Source organism: Herpailurus yagouaroundi, unplaced genomic scaffold (assembly GCF_014898765.1).
Source record: "Herpailurus yagouaroundi ecotype Mexico unplaced genomic scaffold, PumYag 308, whole genome shotgun sequence".
Lineage (NCBI taxonomy): Eukaryota > Metazoa > Chordata > Mammalia > Carnivora > Felidae > Herpailurus > Herpailurus yagouaroundi.
In genome coordinates, this window is record NW_024412525.1 from 5049709 (window position 1) to 5073258 (window position 23550).

General features: G+C 48.5%; 1 protein-coding gene and 2 non-coding genes across 5 annotated transcripts in view; 1 reads left to right on the plus strand and 2 right to left on the minus strand.

The window, feature by feature from the left end:
- Positions 1–11250, minus strand: part of PIK3C2B (phosphatidylinositol-4-phosphate 3-kinase catalytic subunit type 2 beta) — a 66585-nt gene extending 55335 nt beyond the window's left edge. For all 3 annotated transcript variants that reach the window (XM_040462265.1, XM_040462266.1, XM_040462268.1), the window contains exon 1: positions 10839–11250. The gene's annotated coding sequence lies outside the window, so the exon portion shown is untranslated. The remainder of the gene's footprint in view (positions 1–10838) is intronic.
- Positions 11251–21053: 9803 nt separating this feature from the next.
- Positions 21054–21126, plus strand: TRNAK-UUU (transfer RNA lysine (anticodon UUU)). Its single transcript has one exon. It is a non-coding gene; the product is annotated as a tRNA-Lys (tRNA).
- Positions 21127–21432: 306 nt separating this feature from the next.
- TRNAK-UUU (transfer RNA lysine (anticodon UUU)) lies at positions 21433–21505 on the minus strand. Its single transcript has one exon. It is a non-coding gene; the product is annotated as a tRNA-Lys (tRNA).
- Between the last annotated feature and the right edge of the window lie 2045 nt (positions 21506–23550).

A 23550-nucleotide genomic window follows, 5' to 3' on the forward strand; every position in this document is an offset into this window, starting at 1 on the left:
ACACACACACACACACACACACACACACACACACACACACACACACACAAAAAACACTAGCAAACATCTGATACTAATTTACACAGGGGTGTGAGAGGCCAAGGTGTTAGTCCCACCCAGGGACATTTGCATCTAAAAAAGCAGAGTCTGAGCAGAGGAGGGCCCAACCCAACCCATTCTGGAAGTGGAAAGGGAAATTTCCAGTGGCCTGGGAGGAATGACCCATTAATAGGTAGGCGGGGTGGATCTTGATGGTGGCTGTGCCTCCTCATGGCCTCCCTGGTCTCAGCTCCTGAGGCCTAGGCATCTCTTGTCCTTGTCCAGAACTCATGTCCCCCTCAGTGAGGCCCGGCAGGCAGCTTGGTCTCTAAGTCACTGACCCCTCCTAACCCCGGCCTTGGGTATTGTTGGCCAAGATTGACCCAGGAGGCCCCCAGGCCTTCTTCAGTAGTTGAGAAGGATATCCTGCTCAGGGTCAGCCAAGGACACTGACCCCCAAGGGAGACTAAGGATGCTAGCTTACCCTGGTCAAAGGAGAAACTCCACTCAGGATGCTGGGCCCTAAGAGGGAACTAAAATTGAGACCCTCTCCAAGATGGCCTCCCAGTGTTCAGAATCCCCAAACCACAGGGAAAGGGATACAGAGATGGCAGCCTGGGAAGGAGGCAGCAGGCAGTGTCCGGTGGTACCAGATCCCAGCCAGGACTCCCCACATCTGTCTGGTCTCCAGACCTGTCCCAGCGGTAGGTTCCAGAGTCCTCAGAAGGACCCATCGGCACTCACAGCCTGGTATAGACTCCCCGTACCCTATTTCCCCACCCGGTTGACTCTTAGGGCCTCCAAAGCCCTGGGTGCAGCTGGAGGCTCCTTCCTCTTTCCTACTTTCTCTCTCTCTCCTCTTCCCACTCTGACTCGAGAGCCCCAGAAGCCTTCCCTGGTCAATCCTTCCAATTCCTGCTTTTGCTTTCAGTGTCTCCTTAACATTCTGAGGCTGTGTGCGTGTGTGACACAACGATTTGGTGTTGCTCTGTACCTGCCTGATGCCTTTCTCCCATCTCCCATGCCCCACTCTGCACAGGAAGGTCCCAAGGGAGACCGAGGTCTCCGGAGAGCAGGGCCTCAGTCTATGCTGAGCAAGGGGGACCTTCGACAGAGGGGTGATCAGCCTGGCACAGCGTAGCTCATTAACATCTCACCAGCCCCGTCTTTATGGGGGCCTTGCCCATGTGACCCTCACTCAGGGCACCAGGGTAGCAGGAGTCACAGACCATTCTCAGTAGGGATTAGGTGACACTGCTGGCAGCTGGGTAAGTGTAGCCAGGATGTGACCGTGGGTGCAGGCCCATTAGGGCTAAGGTTCCATAGGCACCTTGCTGAAATGCCAGTCCCATGTATGTAAACACCACCACAAAGTCTGTCAAGTTAGTATCCCCAGGGATACGTCCCCAGTCCTCCCTGGAGGGAAGGTGTCATACTTTGTTTAGGGGAAAGGGAAAGGGAGGGGGGCAGGCAGCGTGGTCGGGGGAGGTCAAGTGAGGAAAGAAATACACCTGCTTTTCTCCTCTGGCATTTTGTGCCAGGTTTTGTCTTGTTTAATCCTCACAACAATCCTTACGTGTGGATGTTAATATCCTTATTTAATGGATGAGGCAAGCGGAAAAGAGGAAAAGGACTGAATAATTTACTGCCCTCCCCCCCAAGGTCACACAACTAGTAAACGACAAAATCAGGAATTAAACTGGAACCTGTTTCCGGCCAAAACTCATAGCGTTTTTCCTATCTCACAGAATGGGACCCAGGCACGTCACATTTTACCCAACGGGCAAGCTGACGTTGGTGATTATCTTGGTACAACGCCTCCACCCTCTCCCCCGACACCCCAAAGCATTTCTTCACCGTCGCAAGCCCCTCAAAAGTAAGCAAATAATAAACAAGAGGAAACCAAAGGACGACGCACCGTTTTCCAGATAAGAGGACCAAAGGCTGAGCGTCAAAATGGGAGAAGGGGAGTGGGGGATACGGGCTTCCAGTTATGGAATGAGTAGGTCACAGGAATAAAAGGCACAGCACAGAGAATCTAGCAGACGATACTGCACCAGCATCGCACGGTAACAGACGGTAGCCGCACTTGTGAGCACAGCGTAACATACAGAGAAGTCGTATTCCTGAAACCAAGGTAACATTGTGTGTCGCCCATACTCAAATAAAAACATAAAGAGAGAGAGAGAGAGAAAGAACCAAGGACCAGAAGGAGAAATGCCTTGTCTGGAATCACACAGCAAGTCAGTGACAGAAGTGGGACTAGAAACTAGAGGCGGGTCCCAGACTCCCGCTCCAGTGCTCTTTCCAGACTGAGCCACCACCAGTCTATTTCCAGTGAAGGAAATCTCCCAGCCTTCCTGTTCCAGTCTCTCTCAGACTGGTCCATTCCTTTCCAAGCTTCCGATTACTTTCCTCAAGTTAAATAACCTACTGAAAGCACCCATTAGGCACCAAAAATTATTTGTTTAATATTTGTTTATTTCTGAGAGAGAGAGAGAGAAAAAAAGAGCACGAACAGGGGAAGGGCAGAGAGTGAGGGGGACTGAGGATCTGAAGCAGGGTCTGTGCGGACAGCAGGGAGCCTGATGTGGGGCTCAAACTCACGAACCATGAGATCATGGCCTGAGCCGAAGTCAGACGCTTAACTGACTGAGCCACCTAGGTGCCCTAGCACCAAAGATTATTATTCTTTCTCTTATCCGAACAATTGAAACAACCTCCTAAGCGTCTCTGTCTCCCCACTGACCCCTAAAGCATCTGCTCTACAGCCACAACCCTGGAGCAATGGCTCTGTTCATATCATCCTTCTGACGAAAAGGTTTCTGTCTCTCCCTGCTTTCATACTGGACATTCAAGACTCCCCACACTGAGCCCCAGCCCAGTTCCCTGCAGGCCCCCCAAATACTGATGATTATTAAGCATTCCGTGGGGCCACAAGTTTTCCCATGAATCTTCGGTCACGCTAGTGCCTTCTGGAATCCTCTCTGGCTTGCCCTCTACAAACACCTGCCCTTGTATTTGAGCCTTCTATCATCTCCTATGACAGAAAGTGACTTTTGCTCTCTTTTGAACATCTCTAAATATACACAGCATTGGGGCGCCTGGGTGGCTTGGTGGGACGAGCGTCAGACTTCGGCTCAGGTCATGATCTCGCAGTCTGTGGGTTCGAGCCCCGCATCAGGCCCTATGCTGACAGCTTGGAGCCTGGAGCCTCCTTCCGATTCTGTGTCTCCTTCTCTCTCTCTCTGCCCCACCCCCACTCACTCTCTGTCTCTCAAAAAATAAATGTTAAAAAAAAATTTAGGGGCGCCTGGGTGGCTCAGTCGGTTGAGCGTCCGACTTCGGCTCAGGTCATGATCTCACAGCTCATGAGTTCAAGCCCTGTGTCAGGCTCTGTGCTGACAGCTCAGAGCCTGGAGCCTACTTCGGATTCTGTGTCTCCCTCTCTCTCTGCCTCTAACCCACCTGCATTCTGTCTCTGTCTCTCTCAGAAATAAAACATTAAAAAAAAATTTTTTTAATTTAAATATACACGGCATTTAGTGTTTTGTGTTATACCTACTAGTGATTAGAATAAAAATAATTTTTATCCAGGTGGGTGCTTTATAGTTACAAAGCACTTTCACAGACATAAGCCCATTAATCTTAAGAACAAAAATTACCTCTTATTTATCTTGTCTTCCCCACCACGCTCAGCACAGCGTTTTACACTAGGGACAGAGCTGTTAAATACCATGTTCTGAGGGTGGTCAGACCAAGCCAGAGGAGAATATTTAACACCTCCCTGCTACAGAATCAGAGATTCTGGATGAGGAAGGCAAAATTGTAGTTTATGTTTCCGGGCTGATACCCCATTGCATTTATTAGATTCTTGGAATTCAGAAGTCCCCAAAATATTAAAAAAATTTTTTTCAATGTTTTATTTATTTTTGGGACAGAGAGAGACAGAGCATGAACGGGGGAGGGGCAGAGAGAGAGGGAGACACAGAATCGGAAACAGGCTCCAGGCTCTGAGCCACCAGCCCAGAGCCCGACGCGGGGCTCGAACTCACGGACCGCGAGATCGTGACCTGGCTGAAGTCGGACGCCCAACCGACTGCGCCACCCAGGCGCCCCAGAAGTCCCCAAAATATTAAACGCTATTGTCCTAGCTTCTATACTTCTATGAAATGCTGCCTCAGATTATACCACCTCTTGGGGCAGCCATGGACAACTGCCTCATACCGAGTTTATAGGATTACCCCGTTCCGTAAAGCAACTCATGCATTCACTTGTAATTTCTGGAGTACAATGTGGTTACCTCAAGGTCATGGACCATATTGAATTTAAGTTTGTATCCCTAGGGTTCAGCACAAACTTGCCTGAAGGATGATAATGTAATTGTAACCGCCACCATTTTCTAAGCCCTTACTATTTATCAGGCCCTATTCTAGATGGTTCATTAATGAACTCATTTCATTTTTACCACAGCTTGTTTCCCCCACCCCCACCCCCCGTACTATTATTTTCCCCCATCTTACAAACGAGGAAACAGAAGCACAGAGAAATCAAGTAACTTTCCCAAAGTCAAACAACTAGCATGAGGGAGAGCTAGGCTTTGAACCCACGGAATCTGGGTCCGAAGCCACACTCGTATGTACATACTGAATTTATACTGCCCTTCAGTTGATGAATCAATAGATGTAAGAATGAATGAACAGAGGCACTGAAGATGTTTTTGTCGGAGAACAAGGAACCAACCATCAATTAACCCACCTCTTGCCTCCACCCCATGTTACCCATAGGACTATCACAAGAGTCTTTCTCAAACTTTCCCTAAGTTCCGCCAGAGTTTATCTATGAGGAATTCCCTGATATACCAGTATAGAATCCCTGTCAGCAAAATAAAAAAAGCTTGGTTTAATTTATTCCTTAGTGAACTAAATTCTCCCAGAATACAAACTCCAGAAGGACAGGGACTATGTCTGTCTTCTTCCACTGCCGTGCACTGAGGAGAGCATCAGGTACGTTGTGAATAAAAGATAAAAGGTAAACTCCTTCAATGGTTCTGGTCAGATTAAAGTACCTTCACTTCACCCCCTTTGCCTTTCACTTCATCCCCCACCCCAATTTCTACTCATTGTTCAGCTCTTGCTAACATTTAATGTTTTTATTTATTTTTGAAAGACAGAGACAGAGACAGAGCATGAGCAGGGGAGGGGCAGAGAGAGAGGGAGACAGAGAATCAGAAGCAGGCTTCAGGCTCTGAGCTGTCAGCACAGGGCCCGATGCAGGGCTCGAACTCAGGAACCGTGAGATCATGACCTGAGCCGAAGTCGGACGCTTAACTGACTGAGCCACCCAGGCACCCCTTGACTAACGTTTAATTTCTTCCAGGACGTCTGACTACCCCAAGTGTCCCACTTATGAGTTTCCAAAGCATCCCATGCTTCAACCCCCACCCCTACCCCGCCCCCAACACACAGCCCATTTACTTGTCTGTATTCCCCACTCAACTGTAAGTTCTGGAAGGCTATCAGTCCTCATCACTGAAAGCACCTAAAGTCATTATTAGTAAGCCCTCAAAAAACATCTGCTGAATGAATGAGTTCTTTTTTAAACATTCTCTGACTTATCTCCCTTTGTGACCATTGCTTCACCACAGATGGCTTTGAAAACAACCATTTCTGTTGTCAACTCTGTCAGCGGACTCTTGGGGAAGCCCTGTCTCATTCAGAACTTGGGGCTCACTGACACTTCTTCTCAGTGGTCCCCTCAGGGGAGCACCAAGGGAAGAAACACAGGTGCTGGAAGTTTCCTGACCTGGACTCAAACTTTGCTTCTTCTCTAACTAGTCCTACAACCTTCGGCATGTTTCGGAATCTTAATTTGAACTAAACCTAACCGAAACCTCAGGTCTCACATCGGTGAGAGGGGAGGAGGCGATTTCATCATCGCGGTTTTCTCCAAGGTTAGGGGAAGGGGAAAGTACAGATAACGTTTGAGAAGCTACAGGCGGACAATACCTGACATTAATATAAAACTGTATGCTAACTAACAGGGATTAAAATAAAAACTAAAAACAAGAACAAAAAACCCCCCCAAAACAAAAAATAGCTACAGGTGGACACTCAGTGCCGGTGGTTATTCCTCATCATATGCTCTTGCCTCGTGGTACTTGAACTTGAGCTCAGGTGGCTCCTTTTCACCTTCCTTGCTGAAACGGTCTGCAACAGCGTCATCAAAATTGCACTTGGGAGACTTGGCTATCCCTTTGGAACCACTCTATGTTTCAAAGTCTCCCGTCAGGGAACTACATCTAACTTCTCTCTTACTTAAAAAAAATAATAACCTGCCTTCTTAAGGTCTAGAGCAGAAATCTGAAATCCTGGCCATAATATTCTTGGGGAAAATAATATAGATGTCTTCTCCCAGCTTCCCATAATACCCAATTTGCAAACAATCTCTACAGTTTTGGTCAGCATTAAGTGCACTTTATAGGTGCTCCTTGTCAGTTTAACTTCCTTTATTTACCTGTAGGAAGGGGTAACAGCACGGCGAATCAGGAATGTGGCAGATGCCCTGCTTTCAGAAAACGGGGGCTCTCAAGAGGGGTCTCGACCCTGGAAGAGCCCCATCATTACACCTACCAACATTCTAGATTAGCCTGCGACCTAAGACAAGAAAGGCTCATATCTGTTTCTTCTCACTAGCAAGGTAAGCTGTAGTATTTCCTGAAAATGGAATCTCCTTGGTTCCTTCTCCTTTGCCCCTCCCCTTATGTCTTCTGGTTTGCTACCAAGTGGACCAACTACTCTGAGATAGAAGAACTTGGCTGAAAAGGATGCCTCCATAGCGTTAACTCCTGGTGGGCCTGGCTTAGCCAGGCATGGGACCTGGGCAACTGGCCATGTGAGCACAGCAGCTCTCATCTCGGACACCCACCTCCCTCTGGGGAGAATACAGGAGAGGAGACAAAGTGGAATCTAGCCATTAGGACAGGACCCTCAGGAGCAGAGACATAGGATGCACAAATCATGGCAGGAAGAAGCGCACAGAAGAAAACTATTGCCCAGGAGATGACTCTCAGTGACTAGGGGTGGCTCGAGAGAAAGGTCCAGGAAGAAGAGAATGGACCAGCGTTTTCGGCAAGGAAGAGAGGCAGGAGTCATAACATTTTGGTGAAAGGAAAACATTTTCTGAAGAGACAAATGACCTTTGGCTCCTCTTTGAAATGCCATGGAGCCTCTGCTGGATGAGACTTCCTACAGGAAGTATCTCAAAAGAGGAAGGCGTGAATTGCAAGATTCCTTCAGTCACCAGTTCTGCATTCTGCCTCAGGAATATCAAGAACCTCTTTCCTCTTCCTTCTCCAGAACTTGAAGGCCTCTGCCCCGACGCACAAATGGTGTCTTCTGTGTCCTTAATCTCTTTCACCGACATAGAAATTTGGGGTGAGTGAATTCCATGACCAGTGTTCTAAGAGAATTTCCCAATCGTCTGCACACAACTCTAAGGTGCCGAAAGGCAGGTCCTGTCATTGGTCATCTTGTGATCTGTGGGGCAAGCGTAAAGTTCCAGCATCGCTAACTGCATGACCTTGGGAGAGTCACTTCTCAGGGCATCCATCTCCAAAATCCTTTCCGGTTCTAAAAGTCATACGTAGGATATGCAAGAATAATAATTTCCTAAATTCCTAAATAAAATAATAATAATATCCTAAATTCCTAAATAAAATAATAATTTCCTAAATAAAAAAGATACAAAATAAAGCAGATATAGAAATACTAAAACAAAAGATTTGCTTCAGTTTCCCAGAGCACCCCAATTCCCAAACGGTATTAGTGTTGCCCAGAAGGTAGCAAAATTGCTTGACTTCATTATCCCCAGACTTCTCCTTACACTGAAGGTAGGGATACAAATGAGAAAGCAGAGAAAGGCTGTGAGGTAGAAACCCCGAGGAATTCACCCTCGACCCCCAAATACCTGGGAATTAAGGAGGTGCGATGCTGGGCCCTTGCCCTTGAGAAGTTTATTGTCTAAGGTATGTCCCAGTCTGGTGACATGTCAGGGGCATTCGAATCCAAGGGAAGCCAGTGTGGATGAATTCCGTGACTCTGCTAATCCCTTTCCATTCTCCCAAGACCCAACATCTCCCTGATAGTGGCATCAAGGTTATGAGCACAGGGTCTGGAGTGAAACAGCCTGCTTGAAATCCCTCCTCTGTCATTAACTAGCTGACTGACATCAGTAAACGTTAGCCTATTATATTATTTGCCAGCTCAGCACTCCTCTATGGACAGTAGCCAGCCTTTGGGGTGGGGGGGCAGTATATGTCTCCCCACTTCCCTACAAATATTATTAAGCAGCCTTTTCTTCTCTCCTAGCTCCCATCCTGCCCTTTTTAAAGTAACCCCCCCCCTCCAAAAAAAAGAGAAGTAACCCAAAACATAGCTATCTTGGTATCATCAGATCACTCTTCCCATGTCCTAGAACATTCTCTATTCCATCCCTTTCTCCCACTCCTTCCCCAACCCCCACCAGCTCTCCCTCCTTTGTTGTTACCAAGGCTAAACTCAAGAGTGAATAACGCACATTGCTATAGTACTCTGCAGCTTTCAGAGTGTTTCTGCACACGTGATTTTATTCAGTTCACGGGAAGCAATGTATTTCACCCTTAAAACAACCTTGTGAGCCCAGGGTATTATTTTTTCCCCATTTTACAGATAAGCAAACTAAGTCTTAGGTTCACAAGCTGTCCATGCTCACAGCGCTAGGAAGTCAGTCACACAAGGACTCAAAGCCTCCTGACCCCCAAGCCACCCACCCTTTTCCCTACTACTCCGCACTGTCACGTCCAAGTTCACATCCTGGGATCGTGAGGAGCCTGAAGTTTATGGCCGGTCACGAACCCCCCCAAAGGCAACAGAGTTCTCTCATTTTTCTCCCTGCTGGCTGCGGCAGGGCTGTCCAGGCTGAAGGCCCATCCATACGAGGTACCTACAGAGTGCCAGGCCCAGGTGGGGTGAGGAAACCAATGAGAGGGGTTCAAAGGCCCACAAGGCTGTGGGGTGCCTGCTAGAGGGCCACTATGTCATGGCAAAGACCAGAAGAATTCCAGGCCATTGGGCAATCCCGAGGGAGCACCCCAGGGAAAATCCAGCACACCCATGGGCCTCCCTCACTGACGCTTCCAGGGAGAGGGAAACGCACAAGCTCCCTTCTGGCCAGGGCTGAGAGCTTGATCAAATTCAGACACACACACCCATGCACACTCAGCAGTAAACTCAGAGCCATGGAAATCAAACCTTGAGCTCACCCAAAGGCCAAAGGAGAAGCAGCCACAGCCTCAGTCCAGGGCTCCGGCTCGGAGCCACCATCGCCTCGGACGCTGGCTGCCAGGCAGAGCTATAAAATATGCCTCTACTTAATTTTTCCATGGACACAACCCCAGATGCGACTGCCAGGCTCTGGAGGAGATGTAACTGTGTAGCCTCCTAACCTCTCTGCTGTAGGATGCACAGCTGGAACTGGGGAAGGAGGAGTAACCTGGGATCAGGTTTGTCACCCTCTGGAACACTGGCTCTTCCGATATCTTTCCAAGGCCTGGTGCGGCAGTGGAGTAAGTTTTCATTCAGCAACTGATACAGGCTTGGAATTCGGCGCAAATTGCTTACATCTGCTTGGCCCCATCCCAGACAGTCAGGTAGTTTAGAGAAAGAAGGAGGGGCAGCGTTGGCCCACTTCTGGAAGCCGGGGTAGCTGTGTGCTAAGGAATCTGGTGCCATGCTGGGACCAGCCAGCACAGGGTACAAAATTCACCAGCGGAATTGAGAAGAAGGAAAAAAAAAAAAAAAAACCAAAAACACACACACACACACATCAGGGCAGCAGGAGACAATAGAGATTCCATTCCAGGCGTGGCTGGTGGGACTGGGACAGGGAAGCCACAAAGACCCCAAGAGGGGGTGGGGACAGAGGGCGAGAAGGTTGGCCCGAGGAATAAGAGCAATGGCAGATTCTTCACACACACACACACACACACACACACACACACACACACACCCTCGGCCAATTAGGGTGTGTGCACTAACCTCATACATTCGGTAACCTCTTCTCACAACCCAGGAGCTGGCCAAGCCCCTTGGCTCCCCACCCTACCCCACCCCTGCTTGGCAGCGTCCCCAGGGCTTCCTGCAGCTGCCATAACTCCCCAACATCAAAGTCGCCGCTGTCGGGAGCTGAAAATGAGAGACAAGTACCAGCCAGGAGAGCAGCGCCTCCGCGGAGGGCCCGGAAAGTCAGGCCTGAGGGTCCCTCTCTCTCCCCCAAGCTTCTCCTGGTGCTGCAGTACCCTTATAAGGGAGAAGCCAAGTCGGCCATCCGTCTGGCCAGAAAATGTATACATTCCCGCGGCTACATGCTGACTTTTCACCCACCGCAACAGAAAGCACCATCCCCACCACCCCCACTCCGGGGCAGATTTTGCTTTTTATTTCTCATCTTCAACCCCCAAACCATTGGTTGCTTCAGATCGCCGTGCAGCTGGAGGGCAGGAAGTGTGTTTAGAGGAAAGGGGTGAGAAGCGGGGACCCGAGACACCCCGAAACTGCTGGGGCGGGGTGGCGGAGGGAGCCGGCAACCTGCAGGGCGCCGCGTCCGCAGCTCTGCCGGCCGCCGGGAACCCGCGGCTCCTTCCATTGTTGCACCTCGGCTGTTGCCATGTTGGAGGGAGAGCCCCTTGACCTCCGCTCCCTCGGCTCGGCGGGCAATCTGCAGACCCCGGGCGGCGGCTCCCGGCCGGATGAGCGTCCTACCTGTGCTCGCTGCGGGCTTCCCTGCGAGACCCGACGTGTCGCGTGCTCGGCGACGTGGGCTGCCGGCCCCGCAGCTCCAGGCGTCCCCGCGCCCGCGCGCGCCGCTCCCCTCTCCGCGAGCCACGAGCGCCGGCGCGGGGGGGGGGGGGGGGGGGGGGGGGGGGGGGAGGAGGGAGCCGGGGGCTGGCGGGGAGGCAGCGGAGGACGCGGGACCGGCTCCGGGGGGCGCGGGGGAAGCCCTCCGGGCCACGAGCGTGCGCGAGCCCGCAGAGTCAGGCCACCCCGGGCGAGACAATAGCGGGAGCAGCGGGCGGGAGCGGAGAAGCCATCTCCCGGAGACCCGGCGCACTGCACGGCGACGCGAGGCGCGGCCAGCCCCGGCCTGGACAGGCAGCCGCCCGGCCGCCCGCTCCAGCCCGCAGCGCCGAGTCGGCGGCGAGCGCGAGGGCGGGGCGGGCCCCGGAACCCTGACCGCCCTCCACCTCTCGCTCCCGCCTCCCGCCTCCCGCCTCCCTCCCTCCCTCCTTCCCTCCCGGAGGGGGCGCGGGGGCGAGCTGCGCGCTGGCGTCCGATTGTGCTCGGGAACCCGACTGCCCGCGCCGCCGCTTCCCGCCCGGGGGAGGATTCTGCGGATGGTCGTTACTTCTCCCTGCGGGGGCCCCTTTGCTCCGGGTCGGATGCACGCCAGGTCCTTCGGCTGAAAACGAACCACTTAGCGGTTCGAGGACATCCCCCCTCTGCCCCCATCTTTATCAGGATTGCGACGCCCGCCAAAGTCCCTACCTTGAGGGCGGCGGAGGGGGAGCTGTCACCGCGCTGCGCGCTCAGCCTCGTTGGGTTTTCTGTTCGCCCAAGTGGGTCGTCCCACCTGAACCCCAGAGAATAGCAACCCTTAGTAGGGGTGGGGGAGGTAGAGCGGCCTCCACCCCAACTATGGTAGGGGAAAAAACCCGCTTCTTTCAATTCAGTAGGTCATGTTTAACATTTTTACTCCGAGCGCCTTTCTTTGAGCAGTGGTCTCTAGAAGAATTTTCCTAAAGACTCCACCCAAAAGAAACCGAGAATTGGCCAGCTCCTCACTTGCATTTGCTTGGCATAGTAACTATGATCCCTGATCTCAAAGTACATTTTCCTCACACTTGTATCCCATTCTCCCCCAGGGCCCTCCTTCCTTTCTGGCGGGTCTGTGAGGATCAACACCCGACTCCCAGGCCCCCCCGCTCTGCAGTCCCCTTCAGGTGTCCAGGGTCTCAAGGCTCCCAGCCTCCCTCAGAAGCCTAGCCCTCCCCAGCCAGGGGAATCCCGTGGAAACGTCTGCCAACCTCCCCCTTCCCTGGTCTCAAGGAAATATTTATTGAAATGCTACTATTTCAGTCTGTTTAGGGTTTACTAGAGTTTTACTTTTTAAAAAAATGTCAGAAGGGCCTTTTTAATAAGATACAGGGCCTTTAAATTTTCCTCATTAATACAAAACTGTGCAACAAAGCCAACACGATACTTAGATTCATAGTTGTAGAATTGGAAGAGACTCCAGAGCTCAGTAAGAGGCTATTTATTAGGAAGGGAATTTGAATAACCGGAGGACGTCCTACGTGGGGGGGGGGGGGGGGAACAATATGAAAAGTGACTTTGTGGTTCACAAGGATTTCTTGGGATATTGTTTTGTTCTCATATAAGATGAAATCTGAGTGAATGCAAAGGATCCCTAATGAGAAGGAGAAGTTTGCATTTCTCTCGGCCCTCTGCCAGGTGACCTTGCGTAGCCCCCTCCACCCTCTTAAGCATCAGTAATATCAGCTTCACTTCCTACTCCGGGCTGTTATGCGGCTCGAATGAGAGAATGTGAGTGAAACGTGTTAATGGCTAGACAGAATGCGGCGCGTACATCATAATGTACACATGATCCTAGTCCCGATCCTCGAGAGCCACGGGGGATAAAAACATGTGTTTATTTACTCCCCCATTCACCACTTGTTGGCGAGGCAAATACTTGTGACAGCTTACTGTTTGCCTGTCATTGGGCTAAGCTCAGAGGCCTGAGAACAGAGGAGCCTGTGGGCCATCAGCATCTGTGTTGCTGGAGTGAAAAGTCCCAAATGGAGAGCTAACAGGAAAGAGGCCTGGGTCACTGGGTTGAACGTCTTATCAAAGGCTTTATAACGCACTTTGGTGGGGAGAAAAATGTCCTTATAAGAGAAATCAGGACATGCCAAAAAGTTTAGATTTTGTCCTGCAGGTGACAGAGAACCCAGGGGGTAGACAAGTGGAGCTGGGAACGATCTGACCAGAAAAACCTTCTGGCATGTTACACGGGAGGAAGGATTTGGAAGATGCACTGTGTGTCCTCCCTTTGCTCCTGCAAACGCAATCTTGACCCTCTGGCTTCCTAGTAGGGCGTGGCCACTGGGGAGCCCTGGCAGGAGATTGGAAGGAAGGAGGTCAAAGAGGTCTGGCTATTTGTTTCTCGGGATTTCCTTCTCTTTGGAGTCACTGTGGGCTGGCTGCCACCCTCAACCAAAGTTCACAGCTCCCCCTAGGTGGTTCCCTCTCCTCTTCCTTCCCTTCTCTCAGCTCCTTTGCCTTCGCAGGCCTGGGGGTGGAAACTTGCTTTCCTGCTGGCCCCAAAGTACCGCACACTGTTCCTGTGGCTTTCCTTCACCCTGCTGACTCTTTGTAAATTGTCTCTTCAGATTGGAGCGTGCCATCTGCTCCCTGCCAGGTTAGGAGAACAGGCTGAGAGCTTAGGAGGCCATGGCTATGTTCAGAGTGCAAGATCAGAGAATCTCTGATGTGCCAGGGCTGTGGCAATGAGGATGAAAAGGAAAGGACAGGTATGAGAGATGGTTAGGAAGTCACATCAATAATATCTGATAATAGGGGAGCCTGGGTGGCTCAGTCGGTTAAGCGTCCGAGCTCAGGTCACGATCTCGCAGTCCGTGAGTTCGAGCCCCGCGTCGGGCTCTGGGCTGATGGCTCAGAGCCTGGAGCCTGCTTCCGATTCTGTGTCTCCCTCTCTCTCTGCCCCTCCCGCCCATTCATGCTCTGTCTCTCTCTGCCTCAAAAATAAAATAAACGTTAAAAAAATTAAAAAATAATAATATTTGATAATATATTGAATGTAGGAAGTGGGGGCAGGAATCTAGAGTCCCTCTCCGCCTGATGCCATAGGAATTGGTGGCAGGTGGTGCCAGCACTAAGTGGGGGACTGCGTAAGACAGGGCCCAGGTGTTGGGGGAGCAAACGTGAGTTTAATTTTGCACATGTTGGGTTTGAGGAACCTGTGGAATGTTTAGGTGAGGTTGTCTAACAGACAGTGGATTTCTGAAGCTAAAGTCAGAGCAGAGGCACGGACAGATGACAGGAATTTTGGACTCTTCAGATTATAGATGGTCGGCGAAGGTGTGGGCATGCGTGAGATCACCCAGATGGGCGTACAGAGGAAGCAAGAGCCCTGCAAAAGAAATGGAGAAGAAACAACCACGTCGATAGGGGAAAAAACTGAGACCATAGGGTGTCAGAAAGGAGGGTGGGAGGAAGTGTCAGGAAAGTGACCGGAACACCGGTGTGGCGGGGACATCCAGGGGAGGCAGGGCCGGAAAGTGCCCGTTGGATTGGCAGGAAAGTCACTGGGACCCGTGCTGTGAGAACAGTCACAGTAACACCAGGCTCCAGTGGGCTAAGGAATACAAGAGACCGAAAATAGCACTGAGCATTTTTTTCTAGAAGGTTGACAGTTAAAGGAAAGGAGAAATGTAAGGCAATTGGGTGGGGGGAGGGCTGCAGGATCAAGGGAAAGATTTTTGTTATGTCTTTCCTTTTTCAGAAGGGAAGGCTTAAACATGCTCATATGTTGGGGGGGGGGGGAGACCAAGGAGATAGAGAGATGATTAATGAAAAATGTCGCAGAGGAGATGGGATCCGGACACACGGGGGTAGGGTTGTCTGGGATATCTAAGAGGAAGGGTGCACCCGCAGACGTTTGTGTAGATCGGTAAGCCTGGGGGTTAGGCGCTAACTGCCTGCTACCTGACGGTCTGTAGGTAATCTCCTGAGAGAGAAGGGGGTCAAGCTGGGCTTGAGGAGAGTTCAGGAAAGTGGTTCAGGCAAGGAATGAGGATGGTAACTTCTTAGAGAGGGAATGGAATTGTCAGCAGGGTGGAGGATGTGGCTGGAATCAGATATTCTGATATGTAGTGACTACGGTATTAACATTTTCATCCTTTTCTTCTGCAGCACTGGGAAGCCCAGGTGTAGAATGTTCAGTCAGGGCTGGGGGCGGGGAGCCCGGCGGTGTTGCAGAATAGGTACCGTTGGAGGATAAAGGGGAAAGAAGGTTCCTGACAAAACAGGAACTGGCCAGGGAGGGATGTGAAGGTGGGGAAAGGTTATGAATCTTGAGGAAGGGGGTTAAGGGGCTGGGCTACCTCTAGTCTTGCTCCACTCCTGTCTCTTTTCCAACACCCTAGCCAGAATGATCTTTCTAAAGCAGACATCTGCTTCCCTTCCTTAACATCAACTAGCCTGTCAGCTCCATGAGGGCAGGGATTTTTTTTTTTTTTTAAGTTTATTTTGGGGGAAGGGGAGAGAGCGAGAAAGAGAGAGAGAGAGAGAGAGGGAGAATTCCAAGAAGGTTCCAAACTGTCAGTGAGAGCCCGATTCAGGGCTTGAACCCAGGAACCATGAGATCATGACCTAAGCTGAAATCAAGAGCTGATCGCTCGACTGAGCCACCCAGGGGCCCCAGTGCAGGGATTCTTTACCTTAGTTTTAAATTTTTGTTATTATTGTTATTGTTTTATTATTATTTTTTTACCTTAGTTTTTAAACTTCTGTATTTCCCAGAGCCTGGAACAGTGCCTGGTATGTAGCATGTGCTCAATAAAATTTGCCAAACAAATGGATGAATGACTGTATAGCTCTTGCATCAAGCTCAAACTTTTTTTTTTAATTTTTTTTTCAACGTTTATTTTATTTTTGGGACAGAGAGAGACAGAGCATGAACGGGGGAGGGGCAGAGAGAGAGGGAGACACAGAATCGGAAACAGGCTCCAGGCTCTGAGCCATCAGCCCAGAGCCCAATGCGGGGCTCAAACTCACGGACTGCGAGATTGTGACCTGGCTGAAGTCGGACGCTTAGCCAACTGCGCCACCCAGGCGCCCCGTAAAAATATATATATTTTAATGTTTTATTTATTTTTGAGACCGAGAGAGACAGAGCGTGAGCAGGGCAGGGGCAGAGAGGGAGCAAGACACAGAATCCAAAGCAGGCTCCAGGCTCTGAGCTGTCAGCACAGAGCCCGACGCCGGGCTCGAACTCACAAACCACAAAATCATGACCTGAGCCAAAGTCGGACGCTTAACTGACTGAGCCACCCAGGTGCCCCAAAGCTCAAACTTTTAAGAAAGTCAACAAGGCCTCTCACAACCTGGCCCTTGCTTTTCACTCTAGCCTCGGAGGACAAAAACTGTCTTGTTCATCTTGTATCCTCAGAATGCCCATAATGTCATCATTTAATAAATGGGGCTTGAATGAATCACTCCCTCCCTCATTCCAAGGCAAATTCCATGTTGCTTCTAGAGTACATGTGATTCCCAACTAGGGGTCTTTCTACACGCGCTTCCCACTGCCTGGAAAGGGCCTCCTACCCGCCAAAATCCCACCTCTGTTGCCCTTCCCATTATGTGGCTGTCTTTCTACACGGTAGGCAGAGTAATGGCCCCCTTGAGGAAGAAATGTCTGCTTCCCAATCCCTGGGACGTATAAATATGTTATCTTACATGGCAAAAGGATTGTGCAGATATGATTAAGTTAAATACCTCCAGATGGGGAGATTAGCCTGGATTACCTAGGTGAGCCCAATCTAATCACACTGGTCCTTAAAAGCAGAACACTTTACTCAGCTGAAGCCAGAGGGAGATGTGATGATGGAAGAATGGCAAAAGGGATATGACGTTGGTGGCTTTGAAGTTGGAGAATTGAGGTTCTGAGCAAAGGAATGTGAACATCTTCTAGAAACCGGAGAATGTAAGGAAATAGATGCCCCCCAACAGCCTTCAGAAAGGAACACGGCCCTGTTGACACACTGATTTTAGCCCAGTGGGCCCCGTGTTAGGCTTCTGACCTACATGATAAGCTTCTTATAAATAGTTTCTCTGCGTGGTCAGTGCAGAGCCCGAGGTAGGGCTCCATCCCACAAACCATGAGATGGTGACCTCAGCTGAAATGAAGAGTCAGACGCTCCAGCAACTGAGCCACCCAGGCGCCCCTAAGATAATAAACTTTTAATCCACTAAATTTGTGGTAATTTGTTATAGTAGCAATAGCAAACTAATACACCCTATAATTAGCTTTCCAGGAAGCTTCCCTAGAGTGCTTCCTAACAATGTCTAGATACACCTGATAGCTGCCTGGATTGTAACACTCATCGCCGAGTGTCAGAACTGCCTGTTTGCTTTTTTTCTGAATTGGGGAGGGGACAGATGAGGAGGGTAATGAGAGTGTAAGCTTCTTAAGGACAAGGCAATCTCTGTTGGGTTTACCTTTGAATTTACAGGACTAATTCATTGCCTGATCCAAAGCTGTTGTTCAGTATATACTTGATGAATGAATGGGTGAATGAAGAACTGGTTACTAGTTAGGGAGCAGGTGGTCGAAAGGAATGAGAGGAGAGGGTGATTAAATCTGTGCTGTGTTCTCTCAGGGCTCTGCTCTGGGCCCGGGCTTATCCGTAAAACAAGTCTGAGCTAAAATTGCAAAGGGCAATGTTTGTACCATTTTCATTTAAAAATCCTTCAGTAGACTTTCTTTGAAGAGATCCAAATATTTTTGCAAAGGTGAATGGATACTGGAGATGGGGTAGAGAAACTCTGTAAATATTTGGTGATCAGACTGACTTCAATCCCTTTGGGTCCCACTGGCCTCGAAATCAGTCCTGCTTCTCTCTTACATCTTTTCCATGACCCAGAACACTTGGGGGCTGCCTTGTTCAGGGAGAATATTAATCCTAGTGTCTGAGTTCTTGAGGCTGTCCAAGATTATTGGGCTGCCAACCTCTCTGTATTCTCAGAGAGGAGAAGAGTAGGAGGGCTCACCTGAAACCCAGGATGCTCTCAGTTTGGAGTTTTTAGGGCCAAACACCAGAGAAGACTTCTCCAAACAACTTCTCTGTTCCATGCATCTCCCTGGTACCTTGTAATGGTCTCAACTCCAAACACTCTACACAGTGATGATGGAAGATGGGGTCTTTGCACAGGCAGCTACACCTTGCATTGGTTTGGGAAGCCCTGGGAAAGCCTCTTAAAATTAAACCTTTCCCGCTGGCCTAAAATTCCACCATTACAGGGGTGCCCGCGTGGCTCAGTTGGTTAAGCATCTGACCCTTGATTTCAGCTCAGTCGTGATCTCACGACGGCATGGGGCCTTCTTGGGATTCTCTCTCTTCCTCTCTCTCTCTGCCCCCTCCCCATAAATGTATAAACATTAAAAAAAAAAAAAGTCAACATTAGAGATGTTTTCTGGCTCTTCAATACAATTGTATTCAAGTCCCAACTATCCATATGCTTTCCCTGTCATGCGCCACTGTGGGAGTCTCAGGATGAGGAGGACAAGACCTCACCTTGTACGCAGGTGCCCCTAAGGCCTTGTGAAAACAGTTTCCTCTTCAAGGCGTAACCACATAAGCTAACGTTTGCCAGCTGTAGGAAGAGGACTGTGTCAGGGTCCAGGTAACGGACGGTGTCACTGAGAGGGCAAGAAGGAGCGAGAGCTGCAGAGACCTTTCTTGCTCCACAACTTTTCCCGGTTCTGATACAGAGCTGGTGGTGATTTTCAGACAGGTGAGTCTGGGAATGGCGGGCGGTGTTGGGGGGGGTGGTTAAAGGGGGGGGGGGGGGGGGGGGGGTAAAAAGCATCCCTTTAAAAATTAGTGGGAGAACACCTGAAACTAATGTAACACCGTCTGTTAAGCATACCAAGTTAAACATTTGATTAGAAAAAGACAAAATAGTGGCGGAAATTATGTTTAAGAAATGTGGGGAGGGGAGGGGGACCCAATATGGAATCTGTGACATTCGACTGCCCTCTAGTGGGAGAACTAAGTTCGACAGTCTAGGCGAGGTGAGAAATGAAGAGGCACTCCCGGAAGGGATGGTGGTAAATAAGGTACCAGATGGCACCCCTGTTTGTAATTCAACTTGGGGAAAAGCGGATTCAGTTCACGCTACCTCAGGTGTGACACTGCAGTGTGAACAAGCCAGACTTTTGATTCAACTTTCAAACTTTGCCATTGCCTGTACGACACAATTATTCTCCCCGGTCCCGGATGAATCTGGTCAGCTGTCTCCAATCTGGCACCTCCTGTCTCTACCTCCCTCCATTCCAGCCACACTAACCTATTCACCATTCTTCACGCCCCGTTGACACTCCCCGCTCTCCTTCCAGGTTCAGTGTTTTCCTTCCCACTGTGTCTAGTTTACTGCTGTGGAAATAGTAGGTATTCAACAAGCCACTTGATGGGTCAATCCTATCCAGTCTATTGAACTTTAAACAGAAGGAAAGGAGAGGGTGATTAAATCTGTGCTGTGTTCTCTCAGGGCTACCATGGAATACCACATAACAAAGCCATTGGGCAAGGGGGGAAAAAAACCTTCAAAGCGCCTCTATTCTCTCCCCTTTAGGGAGCCTAGACAGACACCATTTCCCTTCCTTAAACGAATTTAGGTATCGCACGTTTCCACATCTCATTCATAAAAACAGAGCGAGGAGTTTTCCTTAGTTAACACAGTGGATGCTCAAGAAATGCCTGAATGAATAAATGACAAACGTCTGCTGGCTCATTAAAATCTACTCTGCACACCTCTGACAGTTATTTGCTGAAATTCAACTCTGACCATGTGTTTTCCTTGCTGAAAACTCCAGGGCCCCTATCCTGGTTTTGTAACCATGGCCTTGCTGCCCATGCTTATGCCACTCTGTACTTGAATTCGTCTTGCTGCACTTATTACTTTGCTAAAGTGGTTTGCTTACGTGTCTGCCTTCTTTCCCAGGCTGTGAGCAGGATCCGTGTCCTACAGATCTCTGACTCCAGAGCTAGTGCAGGACCTAAGCCATAATAGATGATCAATAAAATATGCAGTTAAATCATTCCTTCCTGTTGCATTTCGAGTCTGTTCCTTCTAATCTTATTCACTGTGGGAGAAGGAAGAGCGTGGTAAAACTTCAGATTTAGAAGGTATCTTACAGGTCATTTGGTCAATTTCCCTCATTTTCTAGATGTGGAAACCCAGGACTGCTCAGGATCACACAATTTGTTGGTCTTTGTTCTAAAAGAATCAGACAATTGTGGGAAAGAAAGTCCTCCAACCAAGGCTGAGCGGTTTTGCTGTTCATTGTGTTCAGAAGCCTCCAGTTCCCAGAAACAAAAATGAGTTCCCTTATCAGTCTTCGGAATTTCATAATCCTGCCTTCCCCACCCCATGCGCCAGGGCTGCTGAAACTGGTTTTGGGAAAAACTAGGCCGATCTGGAGGTTTATGTTGCTAATACTCCACGTTGTTCCCACTGGTGCATGCTGACACTGCTTTACAAGGGCTCATTTTGTGAATCTGACCTGGAAACTGCAAGGTGCCTAGAAGGCAGGGAAAAGCAAAAATTCGGTCAAAACCTAAATTAAAAGTCTAAGCTCCTTCTCTCTCGCCTAAATTTGGACCCACCTTTCCACTGTCACTTCTATTTTCCTATATTAGCTGCTCTATTCGTGAATCAAATGCGTCTTTCCTTCTTTTGTGCTGAGGGATGCTCATCTAACAGCTGTATCATCTAGTTAATGGAAATGTATTTTTCATTAAAGAGAAAGATACGGTCACCTAGTTCCGTGGAGTAACTAAAATTGAGAGGTCCTATTGGCGAAGTGATAAACGGAAGACACAAGAATTGTAACAAAAAGAGGTCACAGCTCTATGTCTGAAAGTTTAATGTTGGTTGCCCTTTCCCATAAGTCGCTACCATTTCGTTTCAGAGTTTAGTAGATACTGGCAATTGATCAAATATGAAATATGAAAGAACTTCAAGAACACATGTCTTAAGGAAATGGAGAAACAGAAAAATAAATGCTTTTTTAAAATCTTGCTAAAAAAGATACTTTAAATATGGTTCAACCAGAGAAGTAATTTATTAGAATTATATCAAGTAAACAGAAGAGCAGGGCTTCCTAAGAGCGCCCGGATAGCTCAGTCGGTAGAGCATCAGACTTTTAATCTGAGGGTCCAGGGTTCAAGTCCCTGTTCGGGCGTCTGGCTTTTGCCCCTTACTTACATTACCAAATATTACCATACGAAAATCTCAGCCCTGAAGCAAACTTCTGCCTCAAATTGAGGTTTTTTTTTCTGCCTCAAATTGAGGTTTTTTTTTTTCCCTTGCTTTCAGAATATGCGAGGTAAATATGTTCTCAGGGAAGAAAACACTGACTACGCAAACTCATTCAATTTCTTGGTGAATATGGAAGTTTTTACGTGGTGGTTTCCCAGTGAGACGGAATTTGTGTTGTTCAGATTGTTAAAAATCGAAGCTGAAAAGGAAGGCGGAAGTTAAAGCAAAGCGCCCGAACAGGGACTTGAACCCTGGACCCTCAGATTAAAAGTCTGATGCTCTACCGACTGAGCTATCCGGGCTCTCACAAGAGAAGGCTCCTATTACAATGCCTTACATAAGAATAAAGAACCTTGCGTAATCGCTTCCTTCCACCCACATTTTGTGAAACCGTTTTAAACCCAAGAAAGCTCACGATTCATACAACAAAGAGAAACAGAAGACCTGAATCATGTACTTGTCAGCAGCGTTAGCAGCTACTTCAGAACTGAGAGGTATTTATGTGCCCAACAGCCATTATTACGTAGGCTTCTTTGATTTGTAATCAATCCAACACATCCAGGATTAAGAGAACGGCAAGGTACATCACTTTTGAAGCGTTGTGGTGGCATCAGGTCTCTTTTGTTATTGATAATCACGTGGATATCAGTTCTAAAACTGACCCGACAACAGAAAAGAAGAAGAGTCTAAGAGAAGAGTATAAATATGCTGCTGGGAAGCTACTAGGTTGAACTGCAGAGTACAAACTGGGAGAAAGGACCCTGCAGAGGGATAGTGTGATAGTCCCGCAGGTCCCTTGAAGACGTCCAAATAATTTTAAATGACGCAAACCCTGGAGGAAGTCACCAGCAGTGATCCTGGGGGTAGAAGCCCTGCCAGCCAGAGAGACAAGAAAGCTGAGCGTGCCTGCAGAGAGATCTTACTGATCATGGCGTTCGAGGCTCTTCTCTTCCACTGCCATCAGTGATCTGAGCACTGCCTTCTGCTATAGGGCCGGCTTTGAGACTTATCCACCATGGGGCTCAGGGTGAGACATTAAAGAATTTCTGTTCGCTGGTGTTGCTCTCCCTTAATCCATCTGCCTAATTCCAACACTTCAGGAGTGGTTGTTCGGGCCCAGCAATGTCACTTTTAGGAATTTGTCCTGAAGAAATAATCAGGGATGCATAAAAAGACTTGGTTACAGGAGAGATCGTCATGGTATTTTAAGTGGAAAATACTGCAAATGACAGAGATGGCTATATAAATTATGGCACCGTCTTAATACATGGAGTATTATGTAGCTATTAATATTCATGCTGTAGAAGAATACGACTTGAGGAAAATGCAAAACATTGTTAAGTTAGGAAACACTTCAGACCAATTTTTTAAAACGGTGTATATATGCACATTGAAAAACCCAAAGCATAAATGTCTCTCTATAAAGTCTGTGTTCTGAATCAAGGTGCACCTGTTTGAAACCTTACTTCCACTGTGTGATCTTCAGTAAACTACTTCTCTGTGTCTCAGGACAATGGGATAATTGTGAAAATGTATCAGGTAGTTTATACAAATTGTGTGGAACAGTGTCTGACAAGTAAAAAGCGATCACGAAGTCATCTAAAGACTTAATGGCAAAGACGTAACAAGAACAGACAGCAGATTCCGCTCTAGCTAGAGTTCTAACACTGTCTACGCTTCGACAAGCACTTAGCTTATTTTTAACGATTATTTTTTTTTATCAAGATCTAATTGACATATACCATTAGTTTCAGGTGCACCACATAACTAGTCCGTATTTGTATATATTGCAAAATGTCACCACAGTGAGTCTAGTTAACATGCATCACGACACATAGTAACACGTTTTTTCATAACGATGAAAGCTTCCACGATCTGCTCTCTTACAACTTTCAAATATGCACTACAGCATTATTTAACTATAGTGACTGTGCTGTATCAGGCTTAACATATTTGAATGGATTCAAGGAAGATGTTGAGAATTTTGAAGGCTGACAATATTGGGTTAACTCCAGACAAAAAGAATCACTTTATCCTCTGAGCAATGGGGGAACTATTAAAAGTTTGGCTTGGGGTCCCTGGGTGGCTCAGTCAGTTGAGCATCCGGCTCTTGATTTCGGTTTAGGTCATGATCTCGAGGTTTGGGGGTTTGAGCCCCACATTGGGCTCTGTGCTGACAGTGCTGAGGCTGCTTGGGATTCTCTCTCTCTCTCTTCCCTTTCCCTGCTCACACTATCTCTCAAAATAAACATATAAACTTAACAAAAAAAATTTTTTTTTAAAAGTTTGGCTCAATTATGTTCCAATTTCCCACTGAAAGGAGCACACATTAGACTTGTTTGTGCTA